Source organism: Acomys russatus, chromosome 19, assembly GCF_903995435.1.
Source record: "Acomys russatus chromosome 19, mAcoRus1.1, whole genome shotgun sequence".
Taxonomy (NCBI): Eukaryota; Metazoa; Chordata; class Mammalia; order Rodentia; family Muridae; genus Acomys; species Acomys russatus.
Window position 1 is genome coordinate 30,953,162 of NC_067155.1, and position 26,970 is coordinate 30,980,131.

Sequence of the window (26,970 nt, forward strand, 5' to 3'; positions counted from 1 at the left end):
TGAGCCAGAAGCCAGAACAGTAGCCAGCAAGTGCCAGCATTCTACAGTACTGTAACGTCTCATGCAGCCATAGCCTGGCTCTCTACGCAAGAGCTGGCGAGATTTGAACTCAGGTTCTCACACTTTCACAGCAAGCACTCTTTTTAAAAAATATATATTTTATTAATTTATTCATATTACATCTCAATTGTTATCCCGTCCTTTGTAGCCTCCCATTCCTCCCTCCCTCCCATTTTCCCCTTACTCCCCTCCCCTATGACTGTGACTGAGGGGGGCCTCCTCCCCATGTAGGGTATCAAGTCTTTTCTTGGTAGCCTACAGCAAGCACTCTTATGTGCTAAGCCATGTTTCCAGCCCTGGATATGAAAATCAAGGCATTTAAAGGAATTTCTCAGACCACTTATTACAGTTCAAATTCCCTTTAAAAATTGCTCAGTGATTGTCCCTGATGTGGATGAATCATAACTCACTCAATGCCTTCATCGCTAATAACCTTACACTTTGTTCCCACGTTTTATTTTCACTGCCACTAAAAGGGAAAGCAAGGCCAACACGCTGCAGGAAATATTTTTGTTTCTGTGCTCACTTGTAAGGGCTGGTTCTGCTTTGTTTCTTTGGCACTGTGGTGTGGGAAAGATTAAGCTTTGTCACAGGTGGAAGCAGTCTTGGCGGGCTTTACCCTTGGGGCACCCCATGAATATCTTGTGACAGACTGAGTGGAGCCATCCTGGGCCTGGAATTCAGGAAGCAGACCTGGGAACTCCAACTGGTCTATTGTTTTTCTAATTGACCCTCAAGCGGAGAAGGAGATGGCCCTTCCCAGGTGACTCAGGCAGGTGGGGAGCAGCGAACAGGCCGGACCAGCACGCGGGCCAGAGAGACACCTAAGGACCTGTCCCGTGGAACGGATACCGGAAGGTTTACTCTTTTGTCCCTTTAACCTTTTTTCCTTCTTGTGTAAGCTAGTTGGGTTGTATAATAAAGTTTAATTGTTAAAAAACTGTGGACTGAACCCAGCACCAGTGCTGGACCACTGAGTCCTCGTCACATTTATTTTTAGACAGTAGTAGTGTTTACAACCCTGCAGGATCAGGCAGGCCTGCAACAACTTTTTTTCTAAGGAAAAGATTTCTAACATAAACTCCTGGGGTAAAGGATAATGTGTTTGTAATTTTAATAGATATCACTTAGTTTTTTGATGCAAATATTTTCTAAAGTTTGTTCAGAGACTGGGGGCCAATTGGTAGAGGGGTTGCGTAGCGGGCAGGAAGCGCTGGGCTGTATCCACAACACTTCATAGAACCAGGCATGGTGGCACCAGGCCTAGCATTCCGGATCTGGGAAGTTGGAGGCAGGACTATCGGAAGTTCAAGGTCATCTCTAGTTGCTAACAAGCTTGAGCTCAGCATGGGCTACTGTATTATTTTGCTTTCTATTGCTATGATAAACATCACGGCCAGAAGCACCTTTGGGAGAATGGGTGTATCGGCGTCTTAGTTAGGGTTTTTCTTGTTGTGACAAAAAAATACCGTGACCCAAAAGGAAGTGGAGGAGGAAAGGGTTTATTTGGCTTATACTTTCGATCATCGTCCATCATGGGAGGAAGTCAGAACAGGAACTCAAACACACCTGGAAACTGGAGGCAGGAGCTGATGCAGAGGCCGTGGAAGGATGCTGCTCACTGGCTTGCTCCCCATTACTTGCTCATCTTGCTTTCTTATAGAACCTGGGATGCCCGGTCCAGAGATGGTACTGTCCACCATGGGCTGGGCTCTCCCCCGTTGATCACTAATTGGAGCAATGCGTGACAGCTGGATCTCACTGAAGCCTTTTCTCAGCTGAAGTTCCCTTCTCTCTGATGACACTAGCTTGTGTCAAGTTGGCAGACAAAACCAGACGGTACAGTTGGGTTTTTGTTTTTGCTTTCCTTTTCTTTTCACTTTTTAAACGCAGAAGTGATTTATTTAAATTTTTTTCTTATTTATTTATTTATTTTATTTAAGTAATTCATTCAGATTACATCTCAACTGCCACCCCTTCACTTGTGTCCTCCTGTTCCCTGGCTTGCTTTTTGGTGCAAGCCAGGACTACCTGCCCAAGAGATGGCACCATCTGCGTTGAGCTGGGCCTCCTACATCAATTAAGGAAATGCCCAAAGGCTTGCCTATGGGCAATTTAATGGAGTTATATTCTGGGGTAGGTTCCCCCTTCTCAGATGACTCTAGCTTGTATCAAATTGACAAACAAGCAAACAACCTAACAAGCCCAGCTACAAAAAACAAACAACCAAAAACCAAAAACCAAAACCACTCCCTAAATCAGAAAATAAGACGCATGATACTGACAACAAAACACACATTTAGATCGGTAGAACAGAGAAGATTGCCCCCAGACAAGCACAAAAAACAATTGATTTTTGCCGAAGAAGCAAAGGTGATTTAATCAGAGAGGAAAGTTTATTACAGATTTGTTGGAAATTGTTTTTTTTTTAAAAAGTGATTTTGGCCCTGAGGACATGGCTCAGGGGTAAAGGCCTTGACTAGAAGCCCCAGTGAGGAGTTTCGGGTATGGTTTAGCTGGACAGTGCTTGCTTGCTTAATATGTACCAGGACCCCAGATTCTGACGCGAGCACCACGTAAAAATGTCTAAACGCTAACTTTACAGCTTAATGAAGGAAAAGTTTGCTTTAATGAGATACAGAGAACAGGCAAACTCACAGAAGCGGAGAACAGAATAGAGGCTGCACCGTACACAGAGAGAGTTAGCATTTAACAAGGAGAGAGCTTTGCTTTGGAGGAAGTTTTTCAGATGGCAACAGCTGTACAAATGTGCATCTCACTTAGAATAGGCCTGGGTGGGGCATAGGCTTTGAACTTCTTCAAACTTACTTTACTTGGGGTTCTTCGATGCTTACAGCTTTCCTTCCAACCCACCTATCCCCTAGACAGGAGAGAAAAGAGGTTCATAGGAACAGAAGAGATAGGCCCCCCCCTTTTTTTAATGATAAATTCTAAGGTCAAATTTTATTTCTACAAAAAAAAAAAAAGGCAATCAAAACAATATAAAACACATTGAAAGGTTATTATTGAGTGAGCTTCAAGTGGAGCTTGATTCTGGATAAGGCCTTTTTTTTTAATATTCAGTTCCTTGGAGCAATTTCACGGGCATAGTCAGCAGGATTCCAAGAGACAGACAAGCTAAACAGTAAATCAGCAATTCAGCAAAGGTGACTGCAACCGTAGCTGCTGGAGCCCGGAACAGCAGCTGGAGCCTGGAGCCTTGAAGCCTTCACTGGATCGGTTCTCTCTAGGAGTGTCTTGAAGTGGAGTGATGGACAGCCAAGACCAAAAAGAAGAAGCCCCGCCTCTTGTTTTGAGCTCATGTATGTACATATCTCCTCTCAGAGTCCATACCTGGATGTTTATCAGTTGGCAAAGACCATGCCCCCCGCCAAGAGGCGGTTCCTCTTCCAGTGGACAAACATCACCTGTTCTCTCACAAGTCTGTTCTCATCGGAAAAAACACCACACACCCTCACACAAATCTGTTTCACATCCTATACTCGGGATCAAAACAAAAACATGTACCCATCCACTATAGTGGGGTACACATGTGATCTCAGCACCAAGGAAGCTGAGGCAGGAAGGGACTCATTCTGGGGATGGGCAGGGATGCAGGGATGGGCTGAGATGCACACCAAGGACCTGTCTTAGAACAGATGAGATGTTGAGCTCAGTGGTAAAGCATTTGTTTACTGTGCACGAGGCCAAGATCAGTACTCAGCATCGAAAGAGAAAGCCTAGAGTCATTCTGCCGTGTGTGTGTGTTGTGTGTGTGTGTGTGTGTGTGTGAAGAGAGAAAGAGAGAGAGAGAGAGAGAGAGAGAGAGAGAGAGAGAGAGAGAGAGAGATCACACAGAGACACAAAGACTCAGAGACCTGGTGTAACACACAAAATTGTTATAACCTGTAGACAGGAACAGGAGAAAAACCTAGATGGCTTTAAGTTTGGTGATGAAGTTCTAGAAACACAATCCCCACCCCCCCAAAAAAATTGACTCTAAACTTTATGGAAACAAAAACTTAAGAGTCGGGGGGGGAGGGATTTTGAAACTAAGTGGGAAAAGACTGGCCGAACAAGTGGGAGGCCCCAGGTTTCCACATCAGTCCTACGGGATGGAAATTAAAGTAAAATTAGAAATTTTTGCTTTGTAAAAATCTCTAGAGAGAGAACAGAAAGACAGACTGCAGAACAGAAGAAATCTTCACCAGACCCACTGCTGTTGGTTTTCGATGTGTCCTTGAATTCTCACAGCTGCAAATCAGAGAGTCTCCCCAAGCCACACCTAACTATACACAGCACTGTCATCAGAGCTGCCTGGGAGACTGAAACAGGATGTCGGGTAGTTCAAGGGTAATATGGACTGTATAGTGAGTTTAAGGACAGCCCAGACAATGGGGGGAGACCCTGTCTCAAAAGGTAAAAGTGCTGGGCAAAGTGGCTCAGTGATTGAACCCTTGTTTAGCAAGTCTGAAATTTTCAGGTCAGTCTCAGGACACACACACACACACACACACACACACACACACACACACACTGCTCTGTTGTGCTTTGAATGTATGTCTCTCATAGGCCCATATGGAAAATTATGTTTTCCAGGGTTGTAGTATGTGGGTAGGGGTTGTACTGTGCACTTTTAAGAAGTGGCACACGCCTTTAATCCCAGCACTGGGGAGGCAGAGGCAGGCGGATCAATGTGAGTTCGAGGCCAGCATGGTCTACAAAGTGAGTCCAGGACAGCCAAGGCTACACAGAGAGACCTGTCTCAAAAAAAAAAAAAAAAAAAAAACCAAAACCAAACCAAACCAAACCAAAACAAAAAAAACAAGTGGAGCTTGTAGAGGGAACTTACTACAGTTGTTTAGCTATTCACCAAACTTCATTCTGTGTTTTGTTTTGTTTTGTTTTGTTTTTTTGAGACAGGGTTTCCTTTGTGTAATAGCCTTGGCTGTCCTGGACTCGCTTTGTAGACCAGGTTGGCCTTGAACTCACAGAGATCGTCCTGCCTCTGCTTCCCAAGTACAGAGATTAAAGATGTGAGCCACCACGCCCGGCCAAACTTCATCCTTTTTTGTTTTTGTTTTGTTTTGTTTTTCGACACAGGGTTTCTCTGTGTAGCCTTGGTTGTCCTGGACTCGCTTTGTAGACCAGGCTGAAACTTCATTCTTAATGCCTGTGTTTATGACTGTGGGAAAGCTCAGCCTCGGCCACAGAAGCTTCTCTTTGTGAGGGATAATGGTGAGCACAGAATGTGGCGGCTCCAAGTGTGGAGAACAAGTGATAGCTGAGTGCTGAGCTCTAACCAGGACATTTATTTCAGCCTTGCTCGGGCTCAGAGAACACCAGAGAAGAGGGGACAGAGAGTGCAAGAGGCAGATGGGGGATCCTCAACTGTTGACTAGTGATGGATTTTGCCCGAGGCAGTCAATTGTCTTCGGTTTTGTGCCCATAGGTGAGTGCACCAAGCTCCAAAGGACAGTTCAAAGCCTTTAACCACCAAAGTAGCCATGGCTAAACACAGCTGGCCACTGAGGGGACCCTCCCCCAGGGACTCCAGATCCCCCAAAAGACCCCAGTTTGCTTCCCTAGTCTAACTCCATGACAGGCGTCAGTTTTCTCTCTGACTAACGAGGCCAATTCCTAGTTAGTGTAACAATTCTGGAAAAACCACAACTCAAGGACAGCACATGGACAGCTCATGGACAGCGCGTGGACAGCTAATCAGCTTATAGGTCAAAATCACCAGATACTTTGTTTATATTACTTCATGGCCTTGGTAAAGAACGCAACTGGCCTGCTCCAATCAAATTAAAGGCCAACTCCTGAGTAAGAGCCAAAACCTCAGTGACTCAAAAAGTCCTTAGTAACCAAACAACCAACCAGCCAATCCTGAATCCCCTCATATACTCTGACTCAATTCTGATCAATCAATTAAAGTGTGCCACAACTCTCTCCAACCGTCTATAAATTGAGCCTGCTCCCTTTGATAAACACCTGAAATCTGTTTGTCGGTATATTGTTGAAGTCTCAAGACTGTTGGTTTGTCTCGCCTGTCTGACCGTTGGTCTGTTTATGGTTGCCACGTCGAATTCTGTTTCTGTGTCTGTAATATTACTGTTTGTAAATTTGTTTGATTGTTTAAATGTGGCTTTATGGTTTATATTCTGAGAAAAAGGCCAAACTTCATCGGCTTGCCATTAGTTCTAACTCATTTCAAAGATTCTCAGAAAAGGAGGCAGCAAAAAAAACTGATAAACTAGCTCTGTCCTTGGAGCCAGGCACTTGCAGATAAAAGTCTCCTGCCTGGATCAAACTGACAACAAGGCCAGGGCTGCCTGAATTCCTAATGATGTGCTCTGAGCTCTGGCAAGCCCAGAAGCCTTGACATGGTGAGTACAGGGTCCCTGTCTACAACGGGGAGGAATAGGTGGCTGAGTAGAGGGAGCTATTGTGGAGGATCTTTCTGGAGGCCCAGTGGTAAGCAGTGACCAGAGGAAGCCACCAATAAGCTCTCTTTCAGTCCTAGTCACTCCTTGGACTCCTTGGCGATGGGCTCTGCATAAATTTCACTTATGAGGGCTGCACATTTGCAACAGGGACTTGTGTGTAGAAATATCCTGCACAGGATGCCAAACTCAGATAGCCCTAGTTTCTCTATTATCTTCCACAAGCTCTGCCTTTAGCATTTCACATTTAGAGTTGTGCTAAAAACAAACAAACAAACAAAAACTAATAACTGTAATATGCTAACCAGACAGGCAGCAAGATGCTCTTTCCTTGAAACTACAGCTAAAAAAGTTAAAAAAAAAATTGTCTGTTTTACTACATGTTTGTCTCTGACTTGTTTTAAATGTATGAATTTATGGTGCTCTGTATATCTTGGCTATAAATTATTGGTTATTAGGTATGGTTAAAATATGTAACATCTATAACAAAAACTTAAGCTCATAATTTAGGGCTGGAGGCATTCTGAACAACAAATGGCATAAGGCAACTAAAGAAACAGTTCTCCAAAGATACTTTAAATTGGAATAAAATTTTTGTATGATTTCTGTCCTGTGTTAAAAACCAGACTTATAAATGATAAGATTTAAAGCAATGTTTTTTTTTTTAAATAAGGTATTAGAGCTGCATCTCTATGTGTTCATATACAAGAACTTTTCTTGCTGGCAGCCAAACTTCCTAACATGAAAATGATACACTTCGTATTGATTTTAGAAACACTAAATTGTTAACACTGTTACAGTTTGGTTTTATCTTATAAAAATTATAGTTATGCTCTATGACTTCACTCTTTAAAAAGGTACTTTAGTTTGATATTACAAAAGTGTCTAAAAAATATTTTAATTAGGTATTATATAGTTACTGATTGTATTAATTTCTTTGGGGAAAAAAAAACACTTTGTTTGGATAAATCAACCTTTTTGTTTTATTACCTGTAAATCTGACCCAGCCTTGGTTTGGTTACCCAGGCACTTAGGCTTTAAATACAATGCTTTTAAGTTGACCTAGGCACAGGTTAAATCCCACCTCCATGGGCATTGAAGCAATTCTGAGGTAGCTATAACCATGCAATCTTTACATTAACAAATTACAGCTATTAGTTCAGCTCAGTTAGAGCTTACCTCAGCTTCTGAGGTTGCAAATAGAGCCTAACAACCTCTTTCCTTTGTCTCAGGGCAACTTTTGCTCAATTATCAATGCATCTGGGAATTGTTCTTGTCCTTCCAGTTATTATCTGAGGACTGAAAAATGCCCTACCGGCCAAAATCTTGAGGCCCTCTTTCTTAAATATTAATTAGCTCAGGTAGGGCCACTATGAGGTTGTACATATTAACTGGGCCTAATGACAATTAGCATGCTGACTATTAACAGTTGACAATACACTTCTCGAGACATGACGATCTGCCCAGGCTGGCCTGGATGTTTCCTTTCTGTCTAGTGCCCTTGAAACCACAAAACTACCAGCCTAAAAACAGGCTGTCATGCTTTGGCAAAATATGCCCTTAGCACTACAGGACTGTTAAAAAATTGGGTTAGGGGATTGATTAAAATCATGATTATAAAAAAAAACAAACAAACCTCTGTTCTTTCATGGTTTATTAATGATGACTAAATTTATGACCAGAAAAGGCTAAAAGACATATCTGGAGACAAAAAAAAAAAAAAAAAAAAAAAAGATCTGATCTACATTTTAGAACAACATACGTTTGTCCCTGCTAACTTAATTCTGTATAAATAAAAATAAAACACTCTGTCAGTCAGCCAGGATGTAAAACTCCTCCTGAGGGGGGAAAAAGTCACTGTCTCATAAATTCTATTCAGGCTACTGAAGAGATTTAAAGACATATATACATATATGTATATATATACATATGTATATATACAAACATAATATATATGTATATATTTTAAATATATACATACAGGGAACTGTTGTATTCTATAGTGATATGCTGTGTGGAGGTCAGGAAAGTTCCCCGTCTTTGTATTTAGGGATCTTGATGCTGAAGGGGCTTCAGTCAGCAGCTATCACTGATTACGGACTGATAAAAGATAATTAAGGCGCGCAGACTGTTGGTTGCCTCATAAATGATTGTATTCTTTAAAATACCCACGGCTGTGCTTATGGTCATGATTGATTGCCAGGAGGAGATTTATTTGGCTTCTTATATTTGCCTTCAAAATTAAACAGAAATAAATAACTAAATTATTGCATATTGTTAAAGATCACTGAGAGATACAAATAATGGTCAACTGTCGGTTAAGAAAACAACAACAGGGCTGGAGAGATGGCTCAGCTGTTAAAGGTTAGGCTTACAACCCAAAGTATAAGAAAACAACAACAGCAACAAAAATGATGCCCTATTCCCAATGTGGGATAGATAGTTTTTGGATGTTCAAAATTTGATATAGTGACACAAAATTAAGTTATATATATATATTTTAAATATTTATTTATTTATTACATATACAGTGCTCTGCCTGCAGGGACATCTGCAGGCAAGAGGAGGGCATCAGATCACATTATAGGTAGCTGTGAGCCACCATGTGGTTGCTGGGAATTGAACTCAGGACCTCTGGAAGAGCAGTCAGTGCTCTTAAGCTGCTTCTCCAGCCCCTAAGATTATATTTTGATTACAGCATACTATGTATCAATTCCTTTTGAGGTTCTGTACTTATGTAATTCTTAAAAATGCTATGTGCAGTTCTAGCCCTTTTAAAGGCTACTATCACAAACTGTTTAAAATAAAAATATACAGACTGATGGTCAAACAAACTGATGGTTTTGTTAGGAACTAGTTCAGTTAATTATGAGTGTTTTCTAAGTTAATCAGCCATTCTGTTTTATGTTTACAAGATAAATAGCTAAAGACAGACAAAGATTAAGCTCAGATATGTTGGCCCCCAAGCTTATCAGAGGGCTGAATATGGCATTAAATATATTTAAACTTATTATGACAGAGACTTCCCAAATCCTAGCAGTAACTCTGCAAGGTCTCTGAGAAGATCTGGGCATGACAGACGGCTTCAACGATGGTTTGTGGTACTCTAACCATTGGCCAAGGCTGCCCCAATGTATTGCCTGCTGCTAGGCCCAGCCTGTACTGTGGACAAACTGGAAACCTGCAGAGTTATTGTCTCCCGTTGCTAAAAAAACGAGGTGAGGTCAGTCTCTCCCATGCTCTTCTTCCACAGAAATAGCCTCTCGTCTTCAATGCCTGACAGCCAGACTGCCTCTGCATATGGTGCCATGGAAACCACAGGAGCATGGGTGAGACATCGGTCTAGATGGTAGACTGACTTAGTCATCTCTGTCATTTTAATTGATAGGTAAGTTCATCTAGGTTATCCTTCTCAGGTCTAAGCTGATGGTAGCTTCACAGCTAGAGGGCAATTAGACCCACTGTTAGCTCATTAGTCAATTCATCAGGTAGTTAAAACTACTGGGTACTAAGTCTCTTATTTAAAAAACAAACAGATTTAAGCCAGGCGGTGGTGGCGCACGCCTTTAATTCCAGCACTCGGGAGGCAGAGGCAGGCGGATCGCTGTGAGTTTGAGGCCAGCCTGGTCTACAGAGTGAGTCCAGGACAGCCAAGGCTACACAGAGAAACCCTGTCTCGAAAAACCAAACTAAACAAACAAAAACCAAATAGATTTGCCTTGCACACAGGCTTCGTATTAAAAGGTAAAGAGATTTAAACTATTTCTTCATTTAAATGACTGCTCCCACTAAACAACCACCTGTGTCTCCTGGTCAATAGCTAGATTAAAAAAAGAACCTTAAAGTTTATATAAAGCCTAAATATATAAAAGTCTTAAGTTGTGAGAATCTAAGAAAAGGTCTGAGGACCTAAAAAGAAAGGTGTTTTAAGGTTGACAAATACAAGTTATTAAAGAAGTGTTTCAAGGTCTAAAAAAAAAAGTGTTTAAAAGTAAATAAATGTAAGTTAAGTCGAAAGGATCTAAAAAGATAATTTAAGATATGTAAAATTTTAACATTGATCAGTGGAGTTCTGATAAGCTGGCGAAGCACTGGCCATTTATTATTCAGTCCTGAGCTCAAGATTTTAATTTCCCCCTGGTTGTCTTCTGAATACAGACAGGCTGTGTTGCTCATTAGTGGGTCCCAAAGGCCTGTGTCTACTGCTGCTGTCCTTAAGGCACCTGTTAACTGCTTTTTCTAAAATACAGATCTCAATGCAATGGCAATATCAATATACTCCCTTTTTGTAAACTAAAATTCATATAATCTTCATGGAATCAAAAAGTCATTAAAAACCGGATCCACTTGCCACAGATCAAATGAATTCCAGATATATATATCTGTTTCTGAAAAAAAAAATCCCTGGTCTTGGGATTCTGCACTTTCCCCAATTACTAAACAAATTTTAATTCCGTCCCTAGTCTATGTTTGTCCCAGCAGATTTTCACTTGGCTGACAGACTCCATTCAGAGATCACCTGCAGACAGCAAGCTGCTGAGCTCTGGATTTTCAGAAAGCTGATGTAACAGCCCAGGCAATGTGATTGCTCCCTGTTCTTCAACTAGATCATCAAATCAGATGCTTCTGGTAAATGCCCCATTGCCCACCCTTCAACTAGTATTTCAGCCTTACTTGGCCCCTGATAACAATGTCCTAATACCAGCTGGAAGAAGTTACAGAAGAGACTATGGTGCCCATTATCCCACCTAACAGGCTGAAATTATATATATATAAAATTGGCCTGACTAACTAGGCCAAGTATCTAACAATTCCTGGAAAAGCCACAACTCATGCACAGCTCTGGGCAGCTCATGGGCAGCTAATCGGCTTATAGGTCAAAATGACCAAATACTATGTTTGTATTACTTCATGGCCTTGGTAAGGAACACAGCTGGCCTGCTCCAATCAAATTAAAGGCCAACTCCTGAATAAGAGTCAAAACCTCAATGACTCAAAAAGTCCCCGGTAACCAAACAACCAGCCAATCCTGAATCCCCTCATATTCTCTGACTCAGTTCTGACCAATCAATTAAAGTTTGTCACAAATCTCTCCAACTGTCTGTAAGTTGAGCCTGCGTGCTCATTTCAGGGTTGCCTCTAGCGTAGAGAAAACAAACAAACAAACAAACAAACAAACAAACAAACAAACACTCTTTGCTTTCGCATACTGCCTTGGTGTCTTTCTTCAGTAGATCACCAGGCTCTAACAGCCACAAAACAAAAAAGCATAAATGTTAGAAAGGGAGGAGACGAGGAAGAGTTGGTAGGGGGTAGAAGAGGGAGGGGTGAGAGTAACCAGATTACATCATACATGTCTGACACTGTTAAACATGAAAAGCACTAAGAATTATTTCTTAAAAAATAAAACAAGAAACAAACAAACAACCAAAGCGAGGGGGTCCTAGAAAAGGACTCACATCTTGAGTGCATCTATGCTTCCTGCCTCAAGATGTGAGTCTTTTTCTCAAGTATATGTTTCTACCACTAACATGGAGCCCTCTTATCAAAAGCTAAGCCCAGTGGGTCACTTGAACTTGGATATGAATGTCTAAGTGCGGAGAAAAGGAAACTTCCTGTTTGTGACTTAAGTACTTCAGTTATTTCCTAACAGTGATAGAGTTGACTAATACTCTGTATCTTGACAGCTAAAATGCCATCTTCTATGGTCCAAAGATGTCCTAACCCATTTCATCCTTGGAGTCAAATGTGGATAATGTGTGAGAAGTGGGACCCCTGGGAGGCGAATGGATTACTATGTTCATGGACCAGTGAATTATCATGGGAGTAGCTGTATCATAAAAGTGAGCTCTTTCTAGCTTACTTGCCCTGTTTGGGGTATAATACAGGTTGGACATCTTTAATCCCAAACTTGAAATATATCTATAAATATATACATAACCATCATATATGTGTTTGTTACTGTATATATTGTCATATGCTATATGCATATATGTGTTATGTGTGTGATATATACACATGTACACATACAGACATACATGCAACGCACACACACATCTATGTATGTATGTATATGTATATATACATATGTGTGTGTATATATATACATATATATAAAACTTTTCCTTAAGCCAAGAGCTGGCAATATTGCTCAGTTTATAAAGGTACTTATGGTGTAAGCATGGTGGAAAGAGAGAACGGACTTTGGAAACTTATCTCCACATGTACACTATGACCCACACCCTACTTTCCTTCCTTCCTTTTTTTTTTGCTTGCTTGCTTTTGTTTTCTTTTTCCAAGACAGCCTTTCTCTGAATAGTCTAGCTGTCCTAGAAATCACTATGTAGACCAGGCTGGCCTTGAACTCAGAAATCCTCTTGCTTTTGCCTCCAAAGTGCTGGGATTAAAGGTGTGTGCCACTATTACCTGGCTTCTTGCCCAGCTTAAGAAGTTTCAGAGGGAAAGAATATTAATGGGTCTTGTGATATTTTGGCTAAGAGTGTGGCTGCTTTCTGCCGTGTGTGTGTGTGTGTGTGTGTGTGTGTGTGTGTGTGTGTGTGTGTGTGTGTGTGTGTAGGGGAATCTGCCTGAGGTTAAATTGAAGTATTTTTCAGCTTAGTATTGACTGCTTTCTTTGGTTATTACTGGACAGTCTTATTAACTCTATGATGAAACAGAGCAGGCTGAGCAAGGAAAAAAATACAAAATGTAAAATTTGAGGAGAAAACGGCTACCAGGAAGTGTAATGGAGCTAAGTCCTGTGCTCAAGATGATAAATTGATTAAAGAAAAGCCTTTGTCAGGAATGCTCACGGCCTCTTCCTCCTCTTGCTGCTTCTGTTCCTCCATCTCTTCCTTCTTTTTCTTCATCCCTCCACTTTCTTCTCTTTCCTTTTCTCTTTCTCTCGCCTCCCTTTTTTTCTATTCTATCGTTATCCATCCTTTATCCATTCTCCTCCCCTTTTCTTTCCTATTTTTCCTCCTTTTCCCTCTTCCTCCTTTCTTCTGCCTCTTCTTCTCTCCTCTCTTCCTCTTTTTTCCCTTTCAGAGCTGCAGATTTAACACAGGGCTTCTCACATAGGAAGTAGTCAAGCATTCTACCAATGTATCACTGACCCTTGGTGTTTTGTTTTGTTTTGTTTTGTTTTGTTTGTGTGTGTGTGTGTGTTTGAAACAGGTCTCAAAACTAAACTTAGATCCTTCTGCCTCAGTCTCCCAAGTACCCGGGGTGACAGGTGCACATCACCACTCCTGACTACTGCCCTTTTCCTTTCCACATGTGCTCTACTCCCCACAGCTGTTCCCTCCCACCTGCAAGTATTGTCGTCAGTCCCATTTTGCTCTGGAACAAACCTTAAGGCTAAGAGAGATCTATGACCTCATCCCAGGCCACCCAACGCTAAGTAGCACAATTGAGATATGACAACAGTGATGATGACACTATAACCCTGACACGTTGGGGCACCCCAGTGCCTCAAAAGGGTATTTTTGCAATTCAAAACAGGTACCTCTCCACTTTGATGGGAAAGCCTCGTTTTTTTGTAATTAAAACATTAACACTGTAACATAATCTAAACAAACAAGCCAACAAAGAGAGGACACAGCCCATGGCTTTGTATTTGTCTAGCAATATACCAATACTGACTGGTGGGACTGTTCTCCCTGCATGGTGTCTGTGTGCCCAATCTCTCTCTTCCCATGTATTGAGGGACCTCCGCCTTCACGTTTGCTTCATTGTCTCTGCAATGGCTTTTCCCTTCTTCAAGGAGGTCATAGAAGGAGGTGGAAGGCTCGGATGTGTAATACAAAAAGATTTAAGAACTGATTTAAGAACTGCTAGGAGGCCTAGCTGGCCAGGCCCTGAAAGAGAAAGAAAAAAGAGAGAGAGAGAAAAAAAAGGGTTAATTTGATTTAATTTATGAGAACACAAAGGTACCTTTGGAGCAGGAACCACAGGTGTTTATTAGCCGACAGATGTTGAGTGCTGGGATCTGAACTCCAGTTCTTTGATAGGATAGTAAATGCACTCCTAACCACTGAGGCAGCTGTCCACATGAAGAAGAAGAAGAAGAAGAAGAAGAAGAAGAAGAAGAAGAAGAAGAAGAAGAAGAAAAAGAAGAAGGTGGTGATGGTGATGATGATGAAGAGGAGGAGGGGGAGGAGGAAGAAAAGGACTATGAAATGTAAGTTTCTGGTTTCTTTAAAAACTCAGCTGTATCCTGTGATGTTTTTCTGGATAGTGTCTTGTGAAAGGGCACGTGATGATTTGCTGAAAGCTGTCTTGTGAAACGACGTGTGATATTTTCCTGAAAGCAGACATGTGAGAGGGCACGTGATGGTTGGGAAAGAGTGTACACAGAGCCCCACAGACAGATGGTTGGACGTGCAACACTTCGCTGGTCTCCTCTTGGTAGAGAGAAACATTCCAGAGAAGTTCTCATGGTACTCCCAGCTGATTCTGGCCGCTTCTGCAGACTTGTGCCGATGCGGTGGAGCCTTGCTGTTTCTGCCAGACCGTGCCACTTCTATGGATTCCTGTTGTAGTTTTGTGTCTGCTATTGGACTTCACTGCTGGTCCTGGCCCAAGGAACTAGGTCTAAACAGGTCTATAAACCCCTTTTCCTATTAACATTCTTTCTCCCCTTCCTCTGGTGAGTTAGAAATGAGGCTGAAGTGTTTAAGAACCCTAAATAAGAGCCCAGCGCGGTGGGGCACGCCTTTAATCCCAGCACTCGGGAGGCAGAGGCAGGCGGATCGCTGTGAGTTCGAGGCCAGCCTGGTCTACAAAGTGAGTCCGGGACAGCCAAGGCTACACAGAGAAACCCTGTCTTGGAAAAAAAAAAAAAAAAAAAAAAGAATGCTAAATAAAGTAGGTTTTGAAAAATCTAAGCCTACAGGAGGAGACTGCAAGATCTTTTACTGAACCTGGAGCTCACTGCCTCATTTAGGCTGTTGGCCAGTGAGTCTGTCTCTTCTCCCTGTGCTGGGGTTGCAGAAGTATACCCCCATACCTGGCTTTTGTGTGTGTACTATGACCTGTAAAGCACTTTACCCACTGAGACATCTCCCCACGCTCTGAAATACTCCATTTATGCTGTGGTGTATGTGTGTGTGTGTGTGTGTGTGTGTGTGTGTGTGTGTGTGTGTGTGTGTCCTCACTCCATCTCCCTATACCTTCCTATCTCTTTCAGTTGTGCTAAACATCAACAGCAGAGGGGCTGGACTAGAGGTTCATGGCAGACTCCTTAGACAATATTCATGGAGTCCCTGGCTTTAATGTCTAGCTATAAAAGACAACCAAATATGGGTTTGAGAAATGGTTCAGTTGTTAAGAGAGCTTGCTACCTACTTTGGTTCCTAGCACCCACACTTAGTGGCTCACACAGTTATGTTCAACTCCAGCTCTGATTACACTCCTACTCATAGCACTTTCCTTTCCTGTTTGCTCCTCTCCCTTCCTCCCTCACTTTCTCAAGCTGGGGGTGGGGCTCTTGTGGCCCCTCCCTCATTTTAGCTGAAATCGGTCTCATTGTCTGGCCTTCAGGCAGCTCACACGCTAAATCGCACTTTCCTTTCTTCACACGGACTTTACACCCCCGATGGGGACTTCGGAAAATTCTCTTTATACACTGTATACACTGATGTAACCCGGAGGTCACCAGGGGCACCATTTAGGAGCTGAAACAATGAGAAGATAGTTCAGTGTTGTAGGGAGCCAGAATCACTTATGCATTCTGGAAAGGCATGCCAGGATCATCCCAGAGGCCATCAGAGCTCGGTTGTGAAAGGCTTATGTCTCCAGCTAAGAAACATCGATTGGATCCTTGGCTTCTATTATAAAGAGCGAGCCAGGGGCGAATGACATGGCTTAGGCAGTAAATACACTTGCTGCCAAACCTGATGACCTTAGTTTGATCCCCCCAGGATCTATCTACATGGTAGAAGAGGGGAGCTAACGTCCACAGATTGTCCCCTGACCGTCACAAGCATGCTTTCACATTTGGACATCTCTGTCCCCATACACAAACGAAAATGTAAGCTGGGTGCATGTGGCACACGCCTTTAATCCTAGCACTTGGAGCCAGGGGCAGGAAGAGCTCTGTGAATTTCAGGCTAGCCTGGTTTATAGAGTGAGTTCCAGGACAGCCAGAGAAACCCTGTCTCAAAAGGCTGGAAAAAAAATAATAAATGTAAAAAAATTTAAAAAGAAGGACGCTGGGGAGATAGCCTAGTGGGTAAAGGCATGTGCTAAATGAAAAAGAAATAGACTTACCAGGTTGGCTTCGGCTGTAAGAAAATGTATGGGGCTGGGAGAGGGCGCAGTGCATAAAAGCACTGGCCGTGGGAACTCAAGGACCTGAATTTGATTACATTAATGGATTTTCATATGTTGATCAATCCCTGCATCCATGGGATGAAGCCTACACGATCATGGTGAATGATGTTTTTGGATTCCATTTACAAGTATTTTATTTAGTATTTTTGCATCAGTGTTCATACAGAAGATTGGTGTGGTTTAAGAGCCAGGGTGACTCTGGCCCCATAGAATGAGTTTGGCAATGTTCCATCTGTGGCGTAGTTTGAGGATGATGATGATGATGATGATGATGACGATGACGATGATGATGATTTCTTTGAAAGTCTGGTAGGATTCTGTGCTAAAACCATCTGGCCCAGGGCTTATTTTGGTTGGGAGACTTTTTAAGGGCTGCTTCTCTTTCCTTAGGGCTTATAGGTCCATTTAAATAGTTTACGTTATCTTGATTTACTTTGGTAAATGGGTATCTGTCAAGAAAAATCATCCATTCAGTTTAGATTTTCCTTTTTTTTTTTTTTTTATGTAAATTAACCCATTTGTTGCAGGCTAGGCAAGTCTCAATGGGTAGCGCTTCTACTGGTCTTTCAGTTCCTCAAGTTTTCTGATGGCAGACTTCACCGTGATGGCAGAAGTGGTGTTGTGGGTCCAGGCCCCATCAGCCACTGTTTTCATGCAGGAACCACAGTGCCAGATGCCAACGGCTCATCTCTTCATCTTGGTCTTGCCACAGAAGGAGCAAGTGTACTTGGCGTGCTGGCTGATTTCAATTTTTTTCACCATTTTCCGGAGGAAGGCACCATAGCGGGTCTCATATTTCCCGACGACCCCTACCTTCTTGGTGCGTTTAGCCATCTTGCCGGAACTGAAGCCAGAGCCTGAAGAGCGATTTTCCAATTTTGTAAAGTACAGACTTTTGATGTAAGGTCTAATGACTCCTTTGGTGTCTGTTGTTTTGTCCCCCTTTGCATTTCTGATTTTGTTAGTTTGGACACTGTCTCTCTACCTTTTACCGTAGTTAGTTTGGCTAAGGGTTTGTCTACCTTGTTGATTTTCTCAAAGAACCAGCTTCCCATGGACTCCCAAGCCTCATTTTCCTTATAATAACCACATGCTGGGCCCCAGGGCAAGGTGATCCATGGTGCTGCAATTCCTTCCCACCTCAGCTTTGAGTAGGAAATAGAAGTTTAAGGAGCTAACCTGTCCTATCTGGGGAGGCCCAGGAGAAGTGAAAACAGTTCTAAAGTAGGTTTCCTTAAAGTGATCAGATAGGAGCTTCCAGATGCTGACTCATCTGCCCACTCCAGAGTTCCACGTGCCTAAGTAAACTTGACCACCTGTTTCTGCAACAAGCAAACAACCATCCGTGACAGCTTGACTTGAGACCAACTTGACTCACAGAACTTGACCTCTCCTTCCCCCAGTAGGGCCCAAAGATGGCTAGAGTCTATCCATTCTTCTATCCTGCTACTGCCAATCACTTAAGAGCAAGCCATGAGATGCCTTCTCCTCAATTCTACCACAATACCTTAGCATCTGTTCCCCAGAAAGGCCAAAGCCCTTAGGATGATGGGCTGACAGGCTGAATGGGGTAAAGGCACTACCTGTGGTTTGATCACCAGGACCCATGATTCCTGCAACTTGGCAGACCCACACATGCACCATGGTATGCTGTACACCCTCCCACCCCCCATAAATAAGTTTGTTTGCTTGTTTGGTTGGTTTTTCAAGACAGGGTCTCTCTGTGTAGCCTTGGCTATCCTGGACTCGCTTTGTAGACCAGGCTGCGAACTCACAGAGATTTGCCTGCCTCACCAAGTGCTGGGATTTAAAGGCACGTGTCACCACACCTGACCCATAAATAAACTTTAAAACAAAAGAAAAAGCAAACCTGGTTGTCTTTCTCCTACCTTCAAGGTATCCATAGTTGGCCCTGCTGCAGTGAAGCCAACACCCTTCTGTGACTGTCGGTGTGCCGCTGCCTCTCTTCCTTCACCCAGAACCACTCGCCCACTAAGTCACAGCCCCATCAGCCCCACTTTCTGGGCTTCAAACACGCAGAGCCTGTTTCCACCTCAGGGCCTTTGCTGGTCTGGTTGCCTCAACTGCTCTGCCTAACATTTGTTGCTTGTTTTTTTTTTTTTTTTTTTAAATGGCTGTCTCCATCCTGGCTTTAGCCACCTGATTAACACAATGCAGGTGGATCTCTGTTAGCTCTAGGCCAGCCTGGTCTGCAAAGTGAGTCCAGGACAGCCAAGGCTATACAAAGAAATCCTGTCTTGAAAAACCAAACCAAACCAAAACAAAACAAACCAAAAAACCAACCAAAACCAAACAAACAAACAAACTCCCCCCAAAACAAACAAACAAACAAACAAAACTCAAAAACCAAAACCCATGAAAACAAAAACAAAAAGAAAAACATGCAGCAAACCCAGCCTGCTACTGGAAACCTAGCTAACTACTCAGCGATGGTGAAGTCATAAATGCTAGAGGAGGCACTACAACTACCACAGGACTAAACCTGCAACCCCCTCCCCAATAACAATCTCAAATCTGTCCATAAATCCATAGAAAACTGTAGCCTTTACCCTTCACCAAATAACCTTCTATTTGCAATAAAGGAGATGACCACAAAACCCCATAAACAACCAAGATTCCTCTGTAACACAAACTCCTGCACCTAACGTTCACTGAACACTGCAGAAGAGGAGGCAGCAAGGCATTTGCTTTGAGATTGTGTCTCCTAGGAATGTCAGAATCTATCCCCACAAAGTCTCACCAACATGACTGTCTAGACATAGGCTGAACAAGGATAACACCAGTGTGGACAAATAATAAAAGCCCATGAGGCCTACACAATCCTACTGAGGGATTCTGAGTGTGAGACAAAGCTTTCCCCAAGGAAGAGCACACCAGCTGGTTTCCCAATACCATATGATCAGCCCTGAAAACATACATACAAGTAGCACTACATAGACTAAGCAAGGTATTACATGTGTATATACGTGTGTGTGTGTGTGTGTGTATGTAATAAGAGTTAATAAAAAACAGTACATAAAGAGGGCAAAGAAAGGTATATGGCAGAATTTGGAGGCAGGAAAGGGGAGAAAGAAGTGTTGCAGTTATATAATCCCAAAATAAAAACAAAGTGAAAAAATGTGTCGTGTTTGTGATGCTAGAAATGGAACTCAGAATTCTGTGCACGCTAGGAGACGTGAAGTGTCTTATCCTTGAGCAATACTTTCAATCCACATATGGAAAAATAATTGCCAGAGGAACAGTTTCAGGCTGGGAGTGTGGCTGAGGTGTACAGGCTCTACCTAGAATCTTCCATTGAGGTGCTTTGGTCCATGATATAACCCCTGTCTAGAATCCCGCAATGAGGTGCTTTGGTCCTGGCTCGTTGGTAGAGTACTTGATTGGAATCTTGCCTATCTTGACGAAAACTCAGGTTCCATTCCCATCATTGAAAAAACACATAATAAGAAGATTAAAAAGATATACAGGGGGAGGAGGTCCCCCTCAGTCATAGTCGTAGGAGAGGGGAGTAAGGAGAAAATGGGAGGGAGGGAGGAATGCCATACAAGGGATGGCAAAACAATTGAGATGTAATATGAATAAATTAATAAAATATATTTTAAAAATAAATAAAATTGAAAACAAAAATATACAATAACCAAATTAAATAAAATATATCTAAATTGTGCTAAATTTTGCACCTATTAAATTTTCTTTGCTATTTATTTCTGATATATAATATATCTTATAATATATAATTTATTACATATCACAATATATTATATATAAATTCATAATATCTGTCATATATTATATATATCTGATATATACATTTTATATAAGTGTATGAAATTTATATATTAAATATATTTAAGAAACAATTAAAAAAAAAAAAAGAAGATTAAGAAGTATTTCTTGCTCTTTCTCTGGGTTACGGTGCAGGCATGGCCAAGTCCAAGAAGCACACCACACACAACCAGTCCTGCAAATGGCACAGGAATAACATCAAGAAACCCTGGTCACAAAGATACGAATCTCTTAAGGGGGTTGTCCCCAAGTTCCAAGCACAACAAGAAAGGCCGGAAGAAGACGCAGGCAAACAATGCAAAGGCAATGAGTGCTGTGCAGAGGCCATCAAGGCCCTTGTGATGCCTGAGGCCCTTAAGCCCAAGATGCCAAAAGGCCCCAGCAGCAAACTCAGCCGGCTTGCTTTCATCATTCATCCCAAGCTTGGGAAGAGGATTCGAAGCTACATGGCCAAGGGTTGTAGGCTCTGCCAACCAAAGCCCAAGGTTCAAACCAAGGCAGAGGCCACAGCTCCAGCTAAGGCCCTGGCTTCGGCCCCAGCTCAGGCTCCCAAAGGTGCCCAGGCCCCTGTGTAGGCCTCATAGGAAAGGCTTATGCTATGTGAAAGACAGATGGACAGGTGTGACACACGCCCCTACACACTATTTACACATGACCAGTGTCCTATGTTCTTTTCACACATAAATCCGAGTCAGTATTAAAAAAAAAAAAAGTATTTCTAAATTAGTTTACCAAGTAGAAAGATTGCTTATGGTTCTTTTATATATACTCAGTTTGGGTTGATCCCCTTCCTCTTCCTCCTTTCCCTGACTGCTATCTTTTTTTTTTTTTTTTTTTTTTTTTGAGACAGGGTCTCTCTGTGTAGTCTTGGCTATCCCAGACTCCCTTTATAGACCAGGCTGGCCTCAAGCGCATAGTGATCCACCTGCCTCTGCCTCCTGAGTGCTGGGATTAAAGGTGTGTGCCACCACGCCTGGCCTGACTGCTATCTTTGCTTAAACTTTTTTTTTTTTTTTTTTAATTTCAGTATCCTCTCCAAAGCTGATATCATTACAAGGTGACTAAGCCATAAGCATTGGACTCTCATAGGAGGATTAGTACAGCAGGAACATGTGTCTGTTAACAACAACAAAAAAAAAATAAGTGAAATTCAAACTTTCTTACGTTTCATTATCTTTCTGCTATGTTCTGGCAGGCCAGGAAGGGCTTTGGGGGTTGGTGCGGTGACAGCATGATCTTGACCTTTAGAATTCAGGACAGACACACTTCTGTGGTTCATAACTTATCTATCCAGCCTGCATGTAACATTAGCAGGCATGCTGAGACAATGCTCAAACTCTTTCAGGGACTGAGAGGTAGGCTGTCTTGCCCCTGGGGTAGATAAAGCCTCCTCCTCTTCCTCCTCCGTCTCCCTCAAGGTCATAGACAATCTTGTATCAGATTGGCCAAGAGCAGATTTTGGCAAATTGTAGTGTGGGCATGCAAGCACTGCAGATATTACAGCCGTGGGAACAGCCTGAGAGTATTCGTGGAGTGGTACAGGAAAACTTAGCTCTAGTAGTTATAGAGGACAGCTTGAGCCACCTTCACAATACACCAATCAAATAAATGAGCAGGGCTCAGAGAAGCCTCAGTGGGTAAAGGTGCTTGCCGCCAAGTCTGAAGAGCCAGGTTCAGTCCTGGGACCCACATGGTAGAAGGAGAGACCTGACTCCTACAAATTATCCTCTGACTTCACCATGTGTATTGTGGCGTGTGCAGCCCATACACAAGATAATTAAAAAAAAAAAAATGTCAGAAAAAAAATAATAGGTGATCAACAGCGAAAAACAAAGAAAAAAATTCATCAATGTGGCCATACTGGGAAAAGGAAAAGAGAAAGGTTCTAGTGATCCCAAGTCTATCTTTGGGGATCTGACATGAGTTTAAACAGAGGAAGAATTTGGAGGAAAAAGGAAGAGGAATGCGTGATTAAGCAATCCTGTTCTAGACAGGATGTGGTTGTTGATGGTCTGATTTCTAGTTCTACAAATGGTTGAAAAGAAATCCAATTCTTACCGGGAACAAGCAATGTGCAACCCTCATCATCACAGATAACTGCCTTCATTTGTGGTGTGGAGTGTCCTACAAAGGTCTGTTTGGAATCCAGGAATCCAGGAAGACTGCAAACTGAGGACAATGACCAGAGGAGACTTTTAGGCGATTTGGGGGCTTATGGAGTAGAACAGGGGGAAAAAATGCAGGGCTACTTCAGACGGGCTGGAGAGCTGGCTCAGTGGGTAAAGTGCCTGCCATGCAAGCATAAGGACCGAGTTCAAACGCTGGGAAGTCAGAATGCGGCACAGATTTGTAATCCCCAAGCTGGTGGAGACAGGGTGATCCCTATGGGTTGCTGGCCAGATAGCTGAGTCTACTTGGTTAAATTCCAAGCCAATGAGAGACCCAGTTTAAAAAAACACGCCAACAAACAGAAACAAACAAACAAACAAACAAACAAACAAACCAGAACTAGTGGACAGAACCTCACTAGAGATTGCACTTTGGCTTCTGTGTGCACACGCATATACATGTTTATGCATGTACATATGTGTGCACCAGCACACACATACCTTCCCATGAACATGCATGGGTGTACGGACACATACACACAAGAGGTCACAGCTATGCTTACCTTTGAGCCTTTCGCCTCGAAGGGGGATAAGACAGGCTAGGGTATTGAAGATGGTTTCTATATATTTTTATTTTATTATAAAGAAAATATTTATTAAAAGTTACTTAATTTGGCTTCAAAGTTTGTACATTTTTGTCATAAAAGTATATGACTAGTAGACTTTTTAACACACTAAGTTAAGACTGGTTCTTTTTTTTTTCCTTTTTTTTTTTTTGGTTTTGGTTTTTTTTTCTTTTTCCTTTTTTTTTTTTTATTAATTTATTCTTGTTACATCTCAATGTTTATCCCATCCCTTGTATCCTCCCATTCTTCCCTCCCTCCCATTTTCCCATTATTCCCCTCCCCTATGACTGTTCCTGAGGGGAATTACCTCCCCCTGTATATGCTCATAGGGTATTGGGACTCTAAATGAGAAAAGCATGAGAGAATAGCAAAGTAGAAGGATCCAGAGGGTCCTAGAAACCTACAAGTAGAACATTATGATAGGCAGATTTGGGCCCAGGGGTCCCGCTCAAACTAAGGCGCCAGCCAAGGACAATACAGGCGGTAAACTTTAAACCCCTACCCAGATCTAGCCAATGGTCAGAACATTCTCCACCGTTGAGTGGAGAGTGTGATATGACTTTCTCACGTACTCTGGTGCCTCACATTTGACCATGTCCCCTGGAGGGGGAGACTTGGTGGCACTCAGAGGAAGGGTAGCAGGCTACCAAGAAGAGACTTGATATTCTATATATTTTTAAAGTTTATGGATGCCTCTGTGTAGGTGTGCGCATTTGAGTAAAGATGTCCTTAGAAACCAAAAGATTGCATTAGATTCCCTGAAGTTGGGGTTACAGGAGGTTGTGGGCTTCCTGATGTGGGTGCTTGGAACTTCATTTGGGTCATCTGCAAGAATACTACATGTTCCTTTCTTGTTTTGTTTTATTTTGTTTTTGTTTGTTTGGTTTATCTTTTTTTTTTTTTTTTGAGACAGGGTTTCTCTGTGTAGCCTTGACTGTCCTGGACTTGAACTCACAGAGATCTGCCTGCCTCTGCTTCCTTGAGTGCTGGGATTACAGGTGTGCACCACCATGCCCAGCTTACTACACATTATTAATCACTGAGCCATTTATTAATTAATTATTGTCACTAATCAGATGCTGCCGTAGTTTTCTCCATAAGAGTTCCCCCCCAGAACAGGAGGCATGTGACTTCATATGGGGCCACACAGGGAACTGGGGACGAGAGAGAGAGGGAGAGAGAGAGAGAGAGAGAGAGAGAGAGAGAGAGAGAGAGAGAGAGAGAGAGAAAAGAAAAAGAAGAAGAAGAAGAAGAGGAGGAGGAGGAGGAAGAGGAGGAGGAGGAGGAGAAGAAGGAGAAGGAGGAGAAGGGAGAAAACAATGACAAAATGAAGTCCAAGGGCCTTTATAGCAATCATCACAACAGAGACAAAGCCAGCAGATCTCTCCAGTGGGCTCCAGGCTATCAGAGTCACCCCATTTGCCTGGTGTATGACTGTGGGGTAACTAGGGCAGAGGGGGGTATCAGCTACAGGTGTAAGGTCATCATGAGGGAAGCAGCTGCTGGATGTGAGCTTTGTGCTTGTTGGTTTGCACTGGAAAGACTTACTACTGGGTAAACCTGTTAGTTATGAGCTGTGGAAATTAGCACATCCTGGCTGATGCTCCAGTTGGCAAGGGGGAAGGGACTGTGGGTAGAGCTCAAGGACAGTTGTTGACCTAATAGGTGAAATGCCTAGGGCTGCTGGGAAAAAGCATCTGGAGACACAGTGGGCATGGCTTTGATCCCTAACACCACGTAAGCTGGCTGAGTGGTGTATGCCTATCTTTCTAGCACTCAGGAATTAGAGTAAGTTTCAAAAGTTCAAGGTCATCTTTGACCACATAATGAGTTCAAGCCTGGCCTAGGCTACATAGTGAGACCCTGTTCAAAACATTACAAACAAACAAACAAACAAACAAAAAAACAGCTGAGGTGGAGAAGCCTCAGTCAGTAAAATGTTTGTTGTGCAGGAATGAGGATTGAGTTTAATTTCCCCAAACCTATGTAAAAACCTGGGCTCCTTGGCATAGGCCTGGAACCCCAATACCAGAAAGGTGTGAACAGAGAAATCCCAGCGCTCACCAACCAGTCAGTCTTAGCTGAATTAGTGAGCTCCAGATTCACTGAGAGAAGTTATCTCAAAAAAAATAAGGTAGAGAGTGATTAAGATGCCAAATGGGATCTACACATAAACACCCACATCCATATACCCCACACACAGACATACATACCACACACACACACCCCATACACACCACACACCACATCCCACACACACATTCTACACACACACATACCACACGCACACATCTCACACATAGTCACCACACCACACATCACACACCACACCACACACACACACCTATTCAGGCTATTTTTATGTAACTGTTTCTTTTACTTTTTCTCTTAACCTGGCTATCACACAAATAACTGGGACTCTTATATATATATATTTTTAATAATAAGCTTCATAGCACAAGAACTGAGCAGCTATTATTCTACTCTTAACCCTCTAAGCTAATGTGATTTCCTCCCAGCATACATTCCAGAGATACTTTCACTTTGTAGCTTTCCCTGTTCCAACTCTTCTTAATGTCTCTTGGACCTCTCCCATGGCTGAATCCCCTACATCCTCTTCCAACTCCTTCTCTCTAGGCTGGCAGGATGTCCAACCTATTCCCTCCCATGCCCAGTGACTGGCTGTAAGCTGCTTTATTGGCATACAAGGGGACAGTTTGGGAGTAGAGTTTATACAACATTAAAACAGGATATTCTCAGAACAAGGCTTGCAATGAGATGTTGGGGATTCAGAAATTAGCATTTGAATTGCACAATAACCTAATGCTTACATCTTACAATAATAAAATATATGTACTAATAACAATCGTCAAAATTATTGGGTAAAATTTACATTTGTATTTTTTTGCACTCTTGGATAAAATATCCTACTATCTACCAATTCCTATCATCCTAAACAATTTCAATCATCCTAAACTATAACTATCTAGTCTTCAACCCCACAAGCAACTTTAAGAAGGAATAAATATTACTAAATATATAGGAATTGTAGGCAAGAAGCTTCGAAAAGTGTGTAAATGACAAGAGATATTTGGCTGCCTGTTCAGTCACCAAAAATTCTTCTGTCATGTTGGAGCATTGTCGTCAGCCTTCTAGAGCAGAATATCTGACAGACTTTTATGTGAAGCTTGGTAGTCAGCTCTCCTGAATCCAGTTTGTCCAGTTTTGGACAGTTGCTGTATATGAAGCCTTTGATGTTCTGTGAAGCAGAACAGGGGTGCTGCCAGGAGCAGACCTGTCTCATTATCAAAAAAGTCTTAAGTTAACACAATCTCTAAATGCCATATTCTGTAGATCTCGGAGGTTTTCTAAAGACCATCTATCTAACTGTCTTACCTGAAGTGTTTTCTTCTAGCTATTTTTTAATCTGTAATTAACTAAATTAGTATCTAACATGGCCACGAGTTTGATTATCCAACGGCTAATTATTGTAGGCTCAATTTTCTTTCTTTCTTTCTTTCTTTTTTTTTTGGCTCAATTTTCTTAACAATCATATTTTATTATAAACTTACTAACAGAGCATACCTC

At 42.3% G+C, this 26,970-nt stretch overlaps 1 protein-coding gene and 1 pseudogene across 1 annotated transcript in view; both read right to left on the reverse strand.

The window, feature by feature from the left end:
- The window catches only part of LOC127203988 (zinc finger protein 721-like), a 1,570,727-nt gene that overhangs the window by 735,956 nt on the left and 807,801 nt on the right, over positions 1 to 26,970 (reverse strand).
- LOC127204009 (60S ribosomal protein L37a-like) lies at positions 17,397 to 17,675 on the reverse strand (annotated as a pseudogene).